This window comes from Prionailurus viverrinus, chromosome A3 (assembly GCF_022837055.1).
Source record: "Prionailurus viverrinus isolate Anna chromosome A3, UM_Priviv_1.0, whole genome shotgun sequence".
Classification (NCBI taxonomy): domain Eukaryota; kingdom Metazoa; phylum Chordata; class Mammalia; order Carnivora; family Felidae; genus Prionailurus; species Prionailurus viverrinus.
This window is the reverse complement of record NC_062563.1, coordinates 131,269,436-131,287,200: the sequence shown is the minus strand read 5'-3', so window position 1 is coordinate 131,287,200 and position 17,765 is coordinate 131,269,436. Positions and strand designations below refer to the sequence as shown.

The 17,765-nt window shown below is 37.3% G+C and overlaps 1 long non-coding RNA gene across 1 annotated transcript in view; it reads right to left on the bottom strand.

The window, feature by feature from the left end:
* Nucleotides 1–12,403, bottom strand: part of LOC125162444 (uncharacterized) — an 87,522-nt gene extending 75,119 nt beyond the window's left edge. The window contains exons 1-2 of the long non-coding RNA XR_007151039.1: nt 12,247–12,403; nt 6,534–6,586 (exon numbers count right to left, since the gene is read on the bottom strand). This is a non-coding gene — a long non-coding RNA (uncharacterized LOC125162444). The remainder of the gene's footprint in view (nt 1–6,533; nt 6,587–12,246) is intronic.
* Between the last annotated feature and the right edge of the window lie 5,362 nt (nt 12,404–17,765).

The following is a 17,765-nucleotide window of genomic DNA, read 5'->3' as shown; positions in this document are numbered from 1 at the left end:
GGTCCAGAGCCAGTTGCCTTCTCCTCCATGATTCATGGCTCCTTTCCCCCCTGTAGCCCTGCCAGAAACCAGTGACTTATCTAAACTAGTTTAATCCCTAGCAGTGATAGTTAATTCCCTTAATCACTTAAGTAAGTGTGCTGCAAATTCATGCTGGTTTACAAATCTTCTGCGAGCAGGGATTCTCAAACAAGTTCCCTGCCTGCATCCAGTTTTAGGGATTTGTGGTTCCTGCCTCTTCCTTTAATGACAGAATAAGAAATTAGTTTGAACTTTGAGTTATTTATAGTCAGAAACTCCACTCCTCGACACATTAATTATCAAGCCTATTTTTCCCTTGGTACGTTTTTTACTATGACATATCTGCAAAATGTTTTTTTTCCCTCCCCCTTTTGTTTTACTTACAAACGTTCATTAGCTATGCTTCCATGTTGTGACTTTTAAAGGTTTCTCCCTAAAAAATTGTTTATTTTGCACTGATCACTAATGTGTCATTTCACAGTTTAATTTGTTATTTAAGTATTCTTCACATGATAGAAGTGTCAAGCGTGTGGGCTCTGGGGGCAAACTCCCAGAGTTTCTTTCCAGAATTCAGAAGGTGCTAGCTAATGATGAGGCCATACTGAGTGAGTTGATTACTCTGTTCCGTTTCTCTCACAGTTGGAATGAATAGAGTATCTACCTTAAAGAGTTCTATAAGGATTAATGAGAAATCCACATATGGTGCTATGTGCCATGGCTGGTATTCTGTAAGAATGTCATAATTTTATGATAATTATTATATTAAATAATTGAAATTGATGACTTAGACTTTTTCCAGAATTATCACTACCACTGCAGCTTTTAAGGAAAAATATTTAATCATGTGTGAAAGAATAATAATTGGATGGCAGTTTTAGTTACTACTGGAAGAAATTAATAAAGCGTCTTTAAATGTACAGGAAATGGGTAAATTTCAGCATGCAATCTTGACGAAGTAACTAGTATAGTATTTGTCCATCCACCATAAAAACTATAATATTGGGGGGACGCCTGGGTGGCTCATTCAGTTTAGCATCTGACTTTGGTTCAGGTCATGATCTCCTTAAAAAAAAACTATAATATACATGAGACAATGTCATTCATACCTCACAGACAGCATAGCAGTCTGATCCCCGAGAGAAGGGGAGCACACACATTGAGGCCCACCTTTGCCCAGGCTATCTGACCAGGGACACCTTACCTACTGTGACACAGGGAAGTAGAACCCAATGTTAGAATTATGGGAAGACTGGAAGTCAGTCCAATTGGAGCTGAAGAGGCTGGGATTTGCAAAGGGTATGAGAAAAAAAAAGAGACCTGCACAGGGGAACCTTGACCCAAGAAGAGTAGAGGGAAGAACAAGGCTTTTTTTTTTTCTTGGTTTATTTATTTTTGAGAGAGAAACAAAAAATAAAAAAAAATAAACAATTGTTATCCCAAGAGGAAAAGAAGGAAAGAAAAGTTCAGAAAAAATATTTGAAGAAATAATTCTAAAAGTTATTCAATATATGATAGACTATTAATTTGAATTACTTGTGGGCTGGCATTGGCAATCACAGAGGAGGGAAGTATCACTTGTAGACAAGAGCGCTGGTCTGTGGGACCTGCCAGACCAGACTCAGGAGAAATTGGAAGGCTTTGGACCAGTAGACCTCTCATGACAGACTCAGTGCATGTGAGGCAGTGACAGAGCAGATCTCCTTCAGGCTTCTTTGAGCCAATAGTGTGGGGTCCTGCAGCCAGACTTTTGGGCCCTTCCCGTTTCGAAGGAAATATCTGGGTACAGATGGGATTCAGATAAGGAGTAGTTCTCAGCAACTATAGGTTCCAGACCCTGACGTAGACATTTTAAAAAGGCAACAGAATGGTGAAAAGGTGCTTTGTAAAAACGTGGTTGAACAGAAGGGAAATTCTTTTTTTTTAATTGCTCATGAAAACCCAGTTGTTGTTAATGAGATCAATACTGAATTACCAGGTGCAAGTCTGGTGGGTATGTGTTTGTGTCACCCAGGTGTATCAGCACAGTAGCTTACATAAAAAAATTAAGAGCCATAGAAGATAGAACTCTTCATATTCCCCTCTTCTTAAAAAAAGAAAGAAAGAAACTCCATTATTTTTATTTTTATTAAATTTTTTTTTCAACGTTTTTTATTTATTTTTGGGACAGAGAGAGACAGAGCATGAATGGGGGAGGGGCAGAGAGAGAGAGGGAGACACAGAATCGGAAACAGGCTCCAGGCTCTGAGCCATCAGCCCAGAGCCCGACGAGGGGCTCAAACTCACAGACCGGGAGATCGTGACCTGGCTGAAGTCGGACGCTTAACTGACTGCGCCACCCAGGCACCCCAAAACTCCATTATTTTTAATGTGAGGCTCTCACCTATTCAAAGTCTACAAAAACGCAAATGGCCAACCAGTGCCTTTCTGCCCGTATGGAAGCGTTTTCTCTATTTTTTAGATTTGGCAGTAATTTATTTTTTTATGTTTATTTATCTATTTTGAGGAAGAGAGTAAGCAGGAGGTGGGGGGTGGGGGGAAGAGAGAGAGAGAATCCCAAGCAACTCTGTGCTGTCTGCGCAGAACCCGATGCAGGGCTCGATCCCATGAACCAGGAGATCAAGAGCTGAGCCTAAATGAAAACTCCAGCACTTACCCAACTAGGCCACCCAGGTGCCCCTACCTTTGGCAGTAATTTATGACAGTAATAGTTGTGTAGGTAATGAAAATTTCCCTTTCAGTTCTTGCCACAGTCCCCAACAGAGAAAATACTATACGTTGACTAGGGTCTAGGATCTTATTACGCCATTCCCCGATGTGCCCACAAAAAAGAATGAATGCTGACAGTTAAGGTTTTGTTTTCCTAAGTTACATTGTCCCTTGATATTAACAAGGCGTGGCAGTACTCAGGTTTGGTTGATAAGCCCAAATGACTTGTTGTTACTCTCATTATGGAATGTGGCATAATAATATATGGTTATCAAGCTTAATCAGATACGAATACCTAACACCTTCAATACCTGGCTGATACAAGAGCAAACATTACCGTTCTGGACACTACCATTCAGTCAAGATAGTTTTTGGTCCTTTAGTCCATCTTACTATTGACCTGCTCTTTCTCCAGAGTAACCATTGCTGTAAGTGCCCTTTGTACCCTCTCACCCCTGCAAACCCCACCACAGGGCGTGCCTACGTGTGTTTACCCACGGGTGGGTAAAAGCAAGGAGAAGGAATAGTAAAATGTGGTTGGTTTTTAAGCTAAGTGATGTGTGAACCCTTAAGTGTCCTAAGGATTTTTATAAACTTAAATTGTTGATATTCATTTAGCCAATATATAGAACCGAAACGCACACACATAAATCTGCCTCTTTAAGTGACTGTGAAAATGCATTAAGGATTGACAGAAGTCAAACTTTTCTTTCACTTCCCGCTTAAAACCGTTTTCCCAGAATATCACACAGACTTTTGACTTTTAATAAACTTTCCCTGCCCCCCCTCACTCGCACTCTCTCTCAAAAATAAAACTAAAAAACCGTAAAAATAAATGTTTCCCTGCCCCTCCCCCACTCACAAAAATAAAATTTAAAAAAAACTTAAGAAATAAATAAGTTTTCCCCAAATCTTTTTTTTAATTTCATAAATATTCTGAATATAGATTACGCTTTTCACGCAACCAAAAATCCTTACGTGTCTCCTTAGAGACAACATTTAAACTCGATCTTTGGTAAAACAAGATAATGGAGCATCCCTGTTTCAGAGAGCTGCATCTATTTTTATTTTTTTTTTTAATGTTTATTTTTGAGACAGAGAGAGACAGAGCATGAGCAGGGAAGGGGCAGAGAGAGGGAGACACAGAATGTGAAGCAGGCTCCCGGCTCTGAGCTGTCACCACAGAGCCTGACGCGGGGCTCGAACTCACAAACTGTGAGATCATGACCTGAGCCGAAGTCGGACGCTTAACCGTCGGAGCCACCCAGGCGCCCCTCTATTTTCATTTTTGTTGGTGATCAATTTTTCATGAAATGTCTCTTGTTCTACGTTTGGAATCACCTTCTCTCCCACCTTCCTTCTTTTCATCTCATCATATTCTTCTATTTAAACAGAATCCACTTACTGAGATTACTCAGGGTCACACAGAGGCACATCCTGAGCACAAAGAGTGAGGTGTCAGAGTCACATTCATCAGAGGCCTGCTTTGGGGGCTGTAGGGGGAATGTGTTATTTACGATATTCACATTGTGAACATTTCATTTTATCTAAGAACAGGCAACATAGGCTCTACCCTTAGACTTCTACTCACTGACCATATAAATTTTAACTTCTCATTTGACTTTTCTGCATCTTGGGTTCTTCTGTCAGAGAGAAGATGTCTCGGGGTGCCTGGCTGGTTCAGTCAGCAGAGCATGTGGCTCTTGACCTTGGGGTCATGAGTTCAAGCCCCAGGTTGGGGGTAGAGCTTCCATGTAAAAGTGGGGAAACAAAAAAAAGGCATGATACCCAGTTCACAGGATCTTATGATGACCATTTAGCTTGGTTAGAAAAGCTAAACAATTATTTTAAAAGATTCTCATTTCATAGGTTTCAAATGTTAAATGACTGCTCTAAATCATTCATAAATTTTGAAAACATCTCACAAAGTTCAAACTTCGACACCAGGATACCATGGAACCTGAGGAATCTGATTTCAAACAGGTGAATCTATGTAATGTGCATATATTCATAAATAAATCTACATATCACAGTAATTTCTTTGATCAGGACACAGATTATGAATGCCAATTAGTAACAACTGAACCTTGTTGGGTATTATCTGTTAGGTAGCAAAAACAACAGAATTGTTCAGTTATTTAGCCTAGCCTTCACGTAGAAATACATCTCTAATATTTTGCAGCTCCTTAGACTGAGACGTAGTGACTAAAGTTTTGTGTTTTGCAAAGAGTGTCTGCCTTTTTTATCACATTTGAGCTCACAAACACCTACGATTTAGTAGAAAGCATCACCAGCATTATTTAAGTCATGTGTCCAACAAACACAGCAAAAGTGTTCTCAAGGCAGAACTTGACATCAGGACCTCTGAATCTACATCCTACGTTTCTAACAACACACTGTGTTGCCTATTTACATAAAACCAACATAAGTCCCAATAATGCCCACTAAACTAGAGACTCAGGAGAACAGTGATGCTAATCCATGATAGGGGCTTTAGCTAAGGGAAGGAAAACTTTACACGTATTGAACACATTATATATTATTATTTTGTTCATTTCTCCACCCCCCAGCAAAAAAAAAAAAAATTCAGTGGTATTATTTCCTTATTAGGGAATTGAATCTCGAAAAATTTCACGTAACCTAAGATTCCAAAAGTTTCTAGAAAAGGCTCAAGCCTGGGTTTGCTCCTAGGTTTGGGTGATTACCAAACCTGTTATTTCCATTTCATACTATCTATTCTTTCAACCCAGATAGCCAAAAATAATTTTAAAAATGGACATATTAATATTTATGCATATTCTACTTAATTTACTTCCTCTCCAGAGACAGTGTTTCAATCTCAGTTCTTCCAGACTAAAATATATTCATTTTAAGACAGTTATCTTTCATAAAATAAGCTGTATGATGTCTAACAGAGCTTGTCATTCCTGTATTTATAAATCCTTATCAATATATGTAAAAGTCTAAACTGGAAGTCTGAAGAACTTAAGAATCATGTTCTTTTCTGCATTAAAGAATAACACAGGAATTTGGGCACTTAGTGAGATTCTACATATTAGAATGATTTGGGCACTTAGTGATTTCTACATATTAGAAGTCAAATTAGCTCCTAGATGAAAATGAAAACTCAAGAATGACCTCTGATCAAATGCTTGAATTTTCACTGTTGAATATGGTAATAATTTATTAAGATATGGGGGCCAAGGTCACAATAACCTCCCTTTAAGTATAACCATAATAACTTGCGTTTGGTTATAGAAGTGTAAGGTAATATTTGACCCACTCTTACTCACTTATACACGTTATGAAGTGTGAACTACTCTGACCCTCTTAAACAAATGGTCCATTACTGAGTGCAGTGTTTGGAAAACGTTTTTGAAATGCACACATCATCACAAATTTGGAAGGCCAATACTGAGAAAGAGAGAGAAGATAATAGAGTCGTAACATCTTTGAGGGTGAAGACTCCACAGAAAGGCTATACTTAGTTGGATAACTTCATTTGGCTGCAGAGATAGAAAAGAACCATGAAATGTACCATCCCAATTTCTTGTTTCTTATGGGAAAGTATTCTTTAAAGTATTATTACCACAGTGTTGACCTGTTCTCTCCTGTCTTTTTTCTTGCCTACAATGGAATCAGAGTGATTAAGGAACTGGGCATGAATGGGAATTTCTGAGTCTCATTGTTATACTGAAGGCAAACTTTACATGTGATGACCCCAAGTGAAGGAAACATCTCTGAGGTCACTGAAATAACTTTGCCCTGGTTTTTTACTCAGCTCATCACAAAAGTTTATCACTTACATGTAGTGAGTAGATCCTCTGACAATTTCAGTGCTTCTCTTTCTGCCAGATGCCTACAGGAGAAATGTGTATATTGAAGATTCAATTATTTGAACATACTTTAGACTATGTCATTTCTATGAACTTTTGGCAACAACTCTTCTTTTTTTTTAATGTCTATTTTTGAGGGGCACCCCACCTCTGCTTGTGCTCTGTCTCTCTCTGTCTTTCAAAAATGAATAAACAGAAAAAAAATTTAATGTTTATTTTTAAGAGGGGAGGCATACATGGGGAGGGGCAGAAAGAGGTGAGACACAGAATCAGAACAGGCTCCAGGCTCTGAGCTGTCAGCACAGAGTCTGATGCGGGGCTCGAACTCATGAACCACAAGATCAAGACCTGAGCTGAAGTAGGAGGCTTAACTGAGTCACCCATGCTCCCCTAAAACTTATTTTTTTTCTTGTTGAGACTTTACTTTTAAAGGAAATTTTTAGTTTCACAGCAAAATTGGGAGAAAGGAAGACATTTCCCTCATATGCCCTTCAAGATTGTGTTGGCTAGTCTTGGGCTTTTCCTCTCCATTTAAACTTACAATCAGTTTTTCAATATCCAAAAAAATATATATTGTTAGGATTTTGACTGGGATTCCATTGAATGTATAGATCAAATTGGGGGGAAAAAAAACTAACATTTGACAATACTGAGTCTTTTTTTTTTTTCAAAAAAATTTTTTTTTAAGTTTCTTTATTTGAGAGAGAGAGAGAGAGAGAAAGAGAGAGAGAGAGAGAGAGAGAGAGAGTAGGGGAGGGACAGAGAGAGCAGGAGGAAGAGGGAATCCCAAGCAGGCTCTGCACTGCCAGCACAGAGCCCAAGGCGGGGTTTGGACTCACAAACCATGAAACCATGACCTGAGCCAAAACCAAGAGTCAGATGCTCAACTGGCTGAGCCATCCAGGCGTCCCGAGTCTTTGTATCTATTGACTCGGAATACCTTTTTATTCAGTGCTTTGAGTTAATCAGAGTTTTCTAGTTTCTTCATATGAATCTTGTTAGATTTATATCTCTAGTTTCTTCATATAAATATTTGTTAGATTTATACCCTTAAGTATTTCATTGGGGGGGGGGTGCTATTATAAACTGTATTGTACTTTTAACTTCAAATTCCAGCTGTTCATTGCTGGTATATAGGAAAGTGACTGAATTTTATATCTTAACCTTGTATCCTGAAACCTTGCTACAATTGCTTATTAGTTACAAGAGGTTTTTTTTTTAATTATTTCAGCATTTCTATGTATGATTATGTCACTTATAAACAAAGCAGTCTTATTTCTCCCGTTCTGATCTATATGCCTTTTATTTTCATTTCAAACACATAAGGTCTCAGTTTTATTTTACACGTTACTTTACTAAAATAGACTTGAAAACACGATCCTATTAAGCAACATACAAATGAAAAAAAAATAAAATAAAACCATGCACGCATGTGGAAATAAAGATTTAAAGACTTGTTACAAGATTTAAATCCACACAATTATCAAATTAAATTTAATTCAATGAGATGATCATGGTCATAAAGCAGAACGCTTACGATACACTTAGGAAGGAGTTTGCACAGTGAACAAATTGAAGATTGAAATAAGATAACTATAGCCTACTACTTTTTGAGTCTTCCAAGATGCCAAGCAGTGTCACAAGATGTTGGAAAAAAATTACAGAAAATACATGAGTTTTTTGGCATGGTGCAGGAGAATAAAGTCCTCAGAGTGTGTTTGGCAGAAATAGAGAAAGTAATATTTCATAAGAGCAAGTAGGTTAAGTTGAACAGAATGGGTACATGGCCCTCTAAGATGTGAAGATTTCTGTAGATCATCCTCGATCTGTTAAATTACATCTTTCCAGCAGACAGACAAGTACAGAAGCTGCCGAGGTAATTTTATTCACACAAAAATTTGGACGCTACCCTTCCTAACAGATGAGTAAGTCAATACGTAACTGAAACGGATAGTAGCTAATAACAGAGGACTGTGTCACAGAAGCATCTGGGACAGTGCGGCCACCAAGAAATTTCTGGGAAGCAATTTAAACTAAGAAGCAAGTTCTAGCTTTTAAACTAGAACTTGGGCTATGGGCAGAATTTGTATAGTCTGTGAGGGGACCAAGGACACACCTTACTTCATGTGGAATTCAAGAAGTAAAACAAACTTGATGATTCAGCAAAATCGATAGGTAGAGAAAAGTGGCCTGAGGCAGCTTTTCTATTGTCACAATTATTCTTTTCTTTTCCTAAAAATATTCATCTCATTAGCAACGCGAGCTAATGTTAGTGTGTGAACATATCATCGATGTGTCCAAATTTCAAATTTCTTGACTTTCTTAGCATGAATCCGACCTCTTGCAATGATCTCAGGCTGATAACTATTTTTAATATTTAGAATATTATTTAATTGTTATAGAAATGGTAGGAAAAATATAAATATAACATTAACTCATGATTTTGAGAATACTTTTGGGGGGGCTTAATTAGTTCAACTGGAGAGTATTTATTTAGTACAACTTCCATTAATGCAAGATAGAGAAGGGAAGCTAACAGTAGGTAAGATCCAGTTCTGCCTAATTAGCCATGAATTGAATGCACAGTTTGGGTATTATTGAAATACCCCAGATATCATTTCCTTTATGATGGGGGGGGGCATAAAACTTGAAACATATAATATAATCTGAGAGATTAAATCTCTAGCTTTCTAAATACAATGTATTCTAACTCGCATGCTATCTTTGATGACTAACAGCTAACTTAATAGAATGTACCATAGGAAACATACATTCTGACTAGTGTTCTAAAATGAAGTTCATTTTGACACAAGGAAACAAATAGCTCTCCCTGAAGGGAGAATTAATCCATAAACAGGATTGCACACATCCTTTTCAGAAATGAGTAAGTTTCAAACTTTATTTATTAGTAATCCCCCAGCATTTTTCATAGGTTCTATGAGGTAAAGACTGTAAATTCCATAGAAAAGTAAAAGAGGCTAGAATAACAGATGAAGATTCAGAAGCATCGTGCAATTTTTAAAGTGAGAACAAGAAATATTAATGTTTTACAAACTATAAAATAAATTCCTTTTTTTTTTTTTTGCACAGGACATCACTTGTAACTTGTCTCAAATACCTAATAAAGAACTTAAACTGTTAGCCAAATTCCTTTTCAATGAAAGTTTGCAAAGAAAATATAATATGAACATTTAAAGTGTTCATATTAGATATAATAAACACATCAATATTTGGTTCTTGTAAAGCAGTAAATGTTAAATATTCTCTATATTTTATGCTCTAGAAAGCTACAAATGTTTGGCTTATTTATTTATAAAAATGCCTTGAGGCCAACATCTCACTTTATGCAGTAACTGCTTCCCTTAAATTTTCTGAAATATAAGAATTTTCTTTTTCGCATTTCCTATTTGCTGCATCCCTGTATGATATCATCTCTCTCCAACACTCACGACACTCTGCCGTTTAATAAAACCTTTATTTTCATTCTGTTTGTGACTAATTAAAAACAAAAAAATCTTCCCTGCGGCACCTGCTGGCTAAGTTGGTTAAGCATCTGACATTGGCTTAGGTCATGATCTCATAGATCATGAGTTTGAGCCCCACATTGGGCACTGCAGTCAGCCTGAAGCCTGCTTGGGATCCTCTGTCTCTGTCTCTCTCTCTCTCTGCCCCTCCTCTGCTTGTGCTCTCTCTCTCAAAAATAAACATTAAAAAAAATCTTCCTTCCTTTACCTACTCCTCCCAAAAAGTATAGAAAATAGCTCCCAATGAACCAAAGGAAGATCAAGAAGCAGTAAGTCAACAAATAAAGCCCAACAAAAGGAGTGGGGGGTTGAATCTGTGGTCGGGTGGGGTTTTTATTAGCAAACTTCATTGATACTCTGTTCAGGCATTGGAGAAACTAAACTCTTAAAAAGAAAGAAATCATGGGGCACCTGGCTGGCTCAGTCAGTTAAGCGTCTCTTGATTTTGGCTGAGGACATGATCTCATGCTTCGTGAGTTCGAGCCCCGTGTCGGGATTTGTGCTGACAGTGTGAAGCCCTGCTTGCGATTCTCTCTCTCCTTCTGCTGTTCCCCTAGCTTCCCTACTCGTGCTCCCTCTCTCTCTCTCAAAATAAATAAACATTAAAAAATTAAATCAATCAATCATTAGACTACATATGGAAAGACTATAATAATTGACTCATATTATATAAAAACAGCTTTGCAAGAAACAAAAGAAAAATGTAAGATGTGTTTTGCTTGCAGAAATATGGCACTGGTGCAATTTGTAGCCACGATTGCCCGGAGCTCAAACTAAACAAAAGGAATGTGGCCCCTAGAGACTGAACTGAATAATAATCATATAACTTGGTATTTTCGTCAATTAAGTTAATAGGATTGAATGTTGTCTGTTACAAACCCTATTTTCAGATCTCTAGGCAAGTCTACCAATGACAGACACAACCGATCCTTTATAAAGCTTTCCCATTTTGTCAAATCGGTTTCTTTTTTTTTTTTTTTAATGTCTATTTCTGAGACAGACCGAGTGTGAGTGGGGGAGGGGCAGAGGAGAAAGGGAGACAGAATCTCAACCTGGCTCCAGGCTCGGAGTTGTCAGCGCAGAGCCCCGTGCGGAGCTTGAACTCGGCAATGGTGAGATCATGACCTAGGCTGAAGTCAGACGCTTAACCAACTGAGCCACCCAAGTGCCCCTGTCATATCTGTTTCTTTTAATCATCGTTACACAAAGATGAATATCCATGCTTCTTAGTGAAATGAAGACAGAGTTTGAAGTTATTTCTATATTATTGGTAATGAGTTTCTTGTTACTTCCACACAGGTGTCAATTTATTCTGAAATACCTTGATCACAAAATCAAAGTCCTTTGATTCCTTAATCGTGTCCTTAACCACAAAATGAGGAGTCAGATTTGTGAAAATAGCTCTGGCTTAAAAATAAAACAAAACAAAGAAAAAGGAGTAAGTTTTTATCTTTCTCGCAACACGGGAAAGATGCAAGAAATCTGGTCATAATGCAAAAAGATCAAAATTTACTTGAGCTAATGTATTTTTGATTTATAAAGCATCATCTCCCTAAGTAATGACATTTTTTTTATAGTACACATAAGAGTATTAAGTCAGCCAGCCAGGGCATATGCACACATCATTCAGTTCCAGTACTGTGATATCTGCTCTGAATATTGCAAAGATTTCCTTGGAGATAAACATAGTCCCTGCGTTCAGAGTGTTTCTGGTCTGGTGCAACAGAATGAAGAGTTTCAGATGTTGTCATAGACAAAAGTACAGAATACTGCAGGGGATCTGCTGAAGGACCTCTAAGCACATACTTACTAATCAGAGGTTTTCCTGTGACACCTTATGCCTGAGGTGGATCCTGAATAGACGTGTATTAGTTTCCTACCCCTGCCTACCAAATTACCCTCACGTTTAGCATCTGGAAACAACACACAGCTATTAGCTCACAATTACTATCTCACCAACTCATCCTGGTTTGCCCAAGACTTTGCCAGGTTTTAAAACTAGAAGGCCCACGTCCCAGGAAACCTCTCAGCCTCAGGCAAACCAGGATGAATGATTGCCCTACTCACAGGGTTTTAATTAAGACATTGATGGGGGGAGGGGGGGTGGCAAAGTCACTCTAGGCTCAACTGGGGTAAGATCTGCATCCAAACACCCTTACCCATTGTTGGCAGGACCCGGCTCCGTGGAGGCTATCAGCCTGAGGGCCTCAGTTCCCACAGGCCTTTGGCCAGAGGCTGCCCTCAGCTCTTGCTCTCATTCACCCTCTCCATCAGAGCCCTCACCTAGGAAGAGCCAGGGAGAGAATGCCTGCAAGATGAAACCATCATCCTTGGTAACCTAACCAGGAAGAGGCATTCTGTCATTGTTGCCAAATTCTATCTTCTAGAAGCAAGTCTAACTGGATCCAGTTCAACTTTAAGGCAAGGGGAATAAACAAGGGTGGGCCCACTAAGAACTGAAGATCACTGGGAACCATAAGAAAACTTCCAAATAAACAAATAAATAAATAAATAAATAAATAAATAAAACAAAAAGGGCCAAAAGAAGCAGCCAAAAAAGAAGAAACATAATATATCTTTGATGTTGATATATTTTTTACAGAACAGGCAACATTATTCTAAACGTATCTGATTTAATCAATTGATAAATACCAAAGAAACTGTATACTCAATTTTCTTTTACATTACTTGGTTAGAAATAATAAACATATATAAGTGTGTACTTTTTGCATATGTGCTCTTGTGTTTATGTATGTCAGGGTAGAGGGCATTGCTTTGAATGGCCTCTTTTTTTTTTTTTTAATCTGCTTTTTAAAGTTATTTTAAGTTACAAAATTCCAGAAAGAAACAACTGTATAATTGAAGTTCCAAAAAGGGCATCTCTAAGAATAAATACTAAATGTCCTTTTCTTTTAATATAATTTATTGTCAAATTGGTTTCCATACAACACCCAGGGCTCATCCCAACAAGTGCCCTGCTCAATGCCCATCACCCATTTTCCCCTCTCCCCCACACCCCATCAACCCTCAGTTTGTTCTCAGTATCCAAGAGCCTCTTATGGTTTGCCTCCCTCCCTCTTTGTAACTTTTTTTTCCCCTTCCCCTCCCCCATGGTCTTCGGTTAAATTTCTCAAGATCCACATATGAGTGAAAACATATGGTTATCGGTCTTTCTCTACTGACTTATTTCACTCAGCATAATACCCTCCAGTTCCATCCACATTGCTGCAAATGGCAGGATTTCATTCTTTCTCATTGCCAAGTAGTATTCCATTGTACATATAAACATCTTCTGTATCCATTAGTCAGCTGATGGACATTTAGGCTCTTTCCATAATTTGGCTGTTGTTGAAAGTGCTGCTATAAACATTAGGGTGCATGCGCCCCTATGCATCAGCACTCCTATATCCTTGGGTAAATTCCTAGCAGTGCTATTGCTGGGTCATAGGGTAGTTCTATTTTAACTTTTTGAGGAACCTCCACACTGTTTTCCAGAGTGGCTATACCAGTTTTCATTCTCACCAGCAGTGCAAGAGGGTTCCCATTTCTCCACATCCTCTCCAGCACCTATAGTCTCCTGATTTGTTCATTTTAGCCACTCTGACCAGCATAAGGTAGTATCTCAGTGTGGTTTTGATTTGGATTTTCCTGATGATGAGTGACGTTGAGCATCTTTTCATGTGTCTGTTGGCCATCTGGACGTCTGCTTTGGAAAAGTGTCTATTCATGTCTTCTGTCCATTTCTTTACTGGATTATTTGTTTTTCCAGTGTGGAGTTTGGTGAGTTCTTTATAGACTTTGGATACTAGCCCTTTATCCGATATGTCATTTGCAAATATCTTTTCCCCTTTTGTCAGTTGCCTTTTAGTTTTGCTGAGTTTCCTTTCCTTCTATGGCCATGATGCTGATGATGCCTACTGAGCTTTCTTACCTTTTTAAACACTATGATTCCTCTTTATGTCTGTTATTTTCAATCTTTCAATGTTGTCTTCCTCCTTCAAGATCTGCTTTTGCCAAAGATATTTCTCTTTTTCCCAAATTCACCCTTAACTCATTGCTCTTAGAATGCTTGTTATTCCTTTAGACTTAACCCCAGACTTCATTCTCTCAATATTTTCCCAGCTAATACAATTTCCCTTATTAAGCATCCTCATATTACATATTCCATTTTCTAGCATTTTCACAGTGCTATCTTTTGACATTTATAATATGATTATTTATTTAGTGTTTATTTCCTGAAACATTATCTCCACGTAGGAATTCACCATGTTTTTCTCAGTCCTATACTAATATCTGGCACAACACAGATTATATTTAACTATGTGCTGAATGAATAAATATCTAATAATTGACTTGATGGTTATTTTCCAAATGAATCTTCCTTTCTGAATTGAAAATATTGTCGTTAAGTTGGTTAACATATACTTGGTGAAGGAGTAATTATGTAGATGTAATTTTATACAAAATATAGTTATTTTCTTAACTTTTATGTTTTTCACACCATGCTAGACCTAGTTAGTCATCAATATTCCCAGTCAGTAACAAAAAGTCAGCCTACTGAATAAATACATTTAAATACATATTATTTGAACTATATGTCATAAAAATGTAATAAGGAAGAACCCTTTTGTTCTGGTCACTGGGATAATGAAACATTTTAATATAATTTATGCTGTATTCCTGTGGAATACACACTTATACTGCTTCTGAAAAAAAAATACTTTTTTTTTTAAGTGTAGATACAAGTTTAGATAAAAGATTTAAAAGTTTTACCAACTCTCTCTACTTAGGACCCAGCCATTGTTTCAAGTGTTTTAGTGCAGACTGTGTGTTTGGAGCCTAGGAGAGCGTCACCTGTGAGAGGAGGAAAGGGCTGGTCAGCCATTTAAAGACACCCCTGCCTGACTGGCCAGAACTCGTGCTAAGTAGATCGGCCACTAGAGGGCACAAGGACCTATCAAAAGATTCACTGTTTTGTTTCTTGGGTTGTGGGTTTTTTTGTTTGTTTGTTTTGCTTCAAACTGACTGGGGAAGGGAGGGAGAAACAGGGAGGAAAATATTATGGAATTAAATTCCAACTATTTTAAATTCCAGAATAGCAGGCAAGCCGATCAGAAGTTTAAAGTCACTTCTGTTTGTTAGGGGAGGCCAACGTAAGTCTTGCACAGATTTGCAATGTTTAGGAAAATTTATCATAAACACCTTTATTAATAAATATTGCATATGCCTTGACATCCAGAAAACATTTTCCTGTAATTATCATGAAGGTACACTTTTTGTCTAGAAACACCCTGGGATACTCCTTCCTTTTATTTATTTTTTTTTCTGTCTCACACACCCTTCAGTGTAAAGATTACTTTTCATCTTTGCTGGGGATTCTCCCTTGAGAGTATCAGCCCTGAGAATTAGTTCCAACCTCGTGCGCACTGAAAATTGTAGAATCGACCTTACGGTCATCTCTCCCACGTGGTAAGTGCTTGCTAGGTGTCAGACACGTGCTGGGGTGGGGCTGGAAACATGACCTCATGATCCTTGAAGGCAGGGATCTCAGAGACTACAGGGCCGAAGGGAAAATTAACCTTTAACAAAAAAGAAACAAATGTGCCCCTAGCCACAATTCTTATCTTACAGATCTTGAGTCACAACAGTTTAAGTGATTTTCCCCTAAACACACCAAAGCCAATTGGGCTCCAAAGCCAGATAAGATGGATTTAGTTCCAGAACATTCTGGTAAGAACATACATGGTTAATTCCCTGCCAGCCATTTCAGGATCATAATAGATCTTCAAGTCATATGTAGTGAATATGATTTATTCCTGTAAAACAGAGTCATTAATTAAAATTCAAAAAGCATTTTTGGTTGCCTACTTTGTGGGGTGAATGATGCTTTGAGAGCAGAGGAGACCCAGTTAAGTCACCATGGTGATCAGCCACCCGGAGGGTCTCACGGAGGATGTTTGTCACAACTGTATTGAAGGCTTTGGAAGAAACTTGTTGAAAAGGGGGGTACAGATCTTTCCAAGAAGAAGACCTTGTATGAAAAATGGCATGGAGAGAAGAACTTAAAATAAGTAATGCTGTATTTTGGTAATTTATAGTAGCTGAGAGGTTAATTTACAAAATAGGAAGGTACTTAAGAAGAAGAAAAAAAAGAGAAGAGTGATTATTCATTTTGCATTTCTCTTTATCTTAATTAGATAAAACCTAAACATAAAAAAAGACAAAAAAAATTCCACTCCAGTTGTCTCAAGAAAAAAATAGGTAAGAACAATATAAACACATATACTGATAAACCATATAATTATAAATTTTTAGTCAAATTATACACACACACACACACATGCTATATTTTAGGAAGAGAATAACTTTTAAAATGAAATTAAAATAAAGTATCTTGAGTAGTCAGTGATTGTTGAATGTAGAAAGTAGATAGTTTGAAACATTTGTAAAACATTTAATATCCTAAATAATGATTAGTATTCAGAATCAGGAGAAAACTGAAATTCATCATCCCAAATGATTAGTTTATTAGTGTCATAGTTCAGATTGGTAAAGAAAGACGGCAAACCTGAATGAAAAATAAGTATTGGTCAGGAAATTTTGTGAGTATCAAAGAATGGGTAGAATTCTGGCTAGTTTCATTTTTTATAAATATTTTTAGTATTTATTTATTTTTGAGAGAGAGAGAGAGAGACAGAGTGTGAGCAAGGAAGGGGCAGAGAGAAGGAGACACAGAATCTGAAGCAGGCTCCAAGCTGTCAGCACAGAGACCGACGTGGGGCTGTAACTCACAAACCTGGAAATCATGACCTGAGCTGAAGTCGGACACTCAACTGACTGAGCCACCCAGGTGCCCATAAGTTTCATTTATTTTATCTTTTCAAAGAGAAATGCTCTCTGAAAATAGATTTCAAATAATATTAAAATTATAGAAAACATATAATAAGAGTGGTAAGTGTGAAGATTGCCTTACCACAGAAATCAGAAAGAAAATAGTGTAATAAACAGAAGAAATGAAACTGATAATGTTTTTTTAGAGACATCTGATAAAACATTACCATGGTGACAAAGCATATACATGGAAAGATAATAGATATGCTAAAGTATCAGTAAAGGGTAAGGATTATCATTGTGAAATATATAGGAATTTGATATGTGTGTCTGACTCGAAAAATATTTTAATTCCATGGAATTAAAACTAAGTGTTGAGAGAAAATCCAGCAAATAAACAAAACTTAATAGTCAGAAAGAATAGCTATTATTATCATATCCTTTGTTAATTTCTCCATCTTGTCATGGCATAATTAAAAAAATAGATTCTAAATTTAAATCCATAGATTCGTAGTCTGATCATTTGCACCTGCCTCTTTTAATAGATAGACATACAAAAGCATTTGTAATAGAATTTGGATGTCTTCCTGGCTGATTTGCAAAATTACTGACAGTTTTAGGCAATTTCAATTTATCAAAATTCTTAGGGATACATTTAGATTCTGTTTTGAAAATTCTGTGTCTCTCTTCCTAATTCAGAGAAAAAATTGTTCTGACCTGATAATAGTGAATAAATGAAATTGATATATAAGCATAAATTTACATAAAACAGAAGTTGACTCACAAACCACATAAATCTCATTGGATTAGGGGCCATAGAGGAGAGAAGCCACTTCATACATAACCT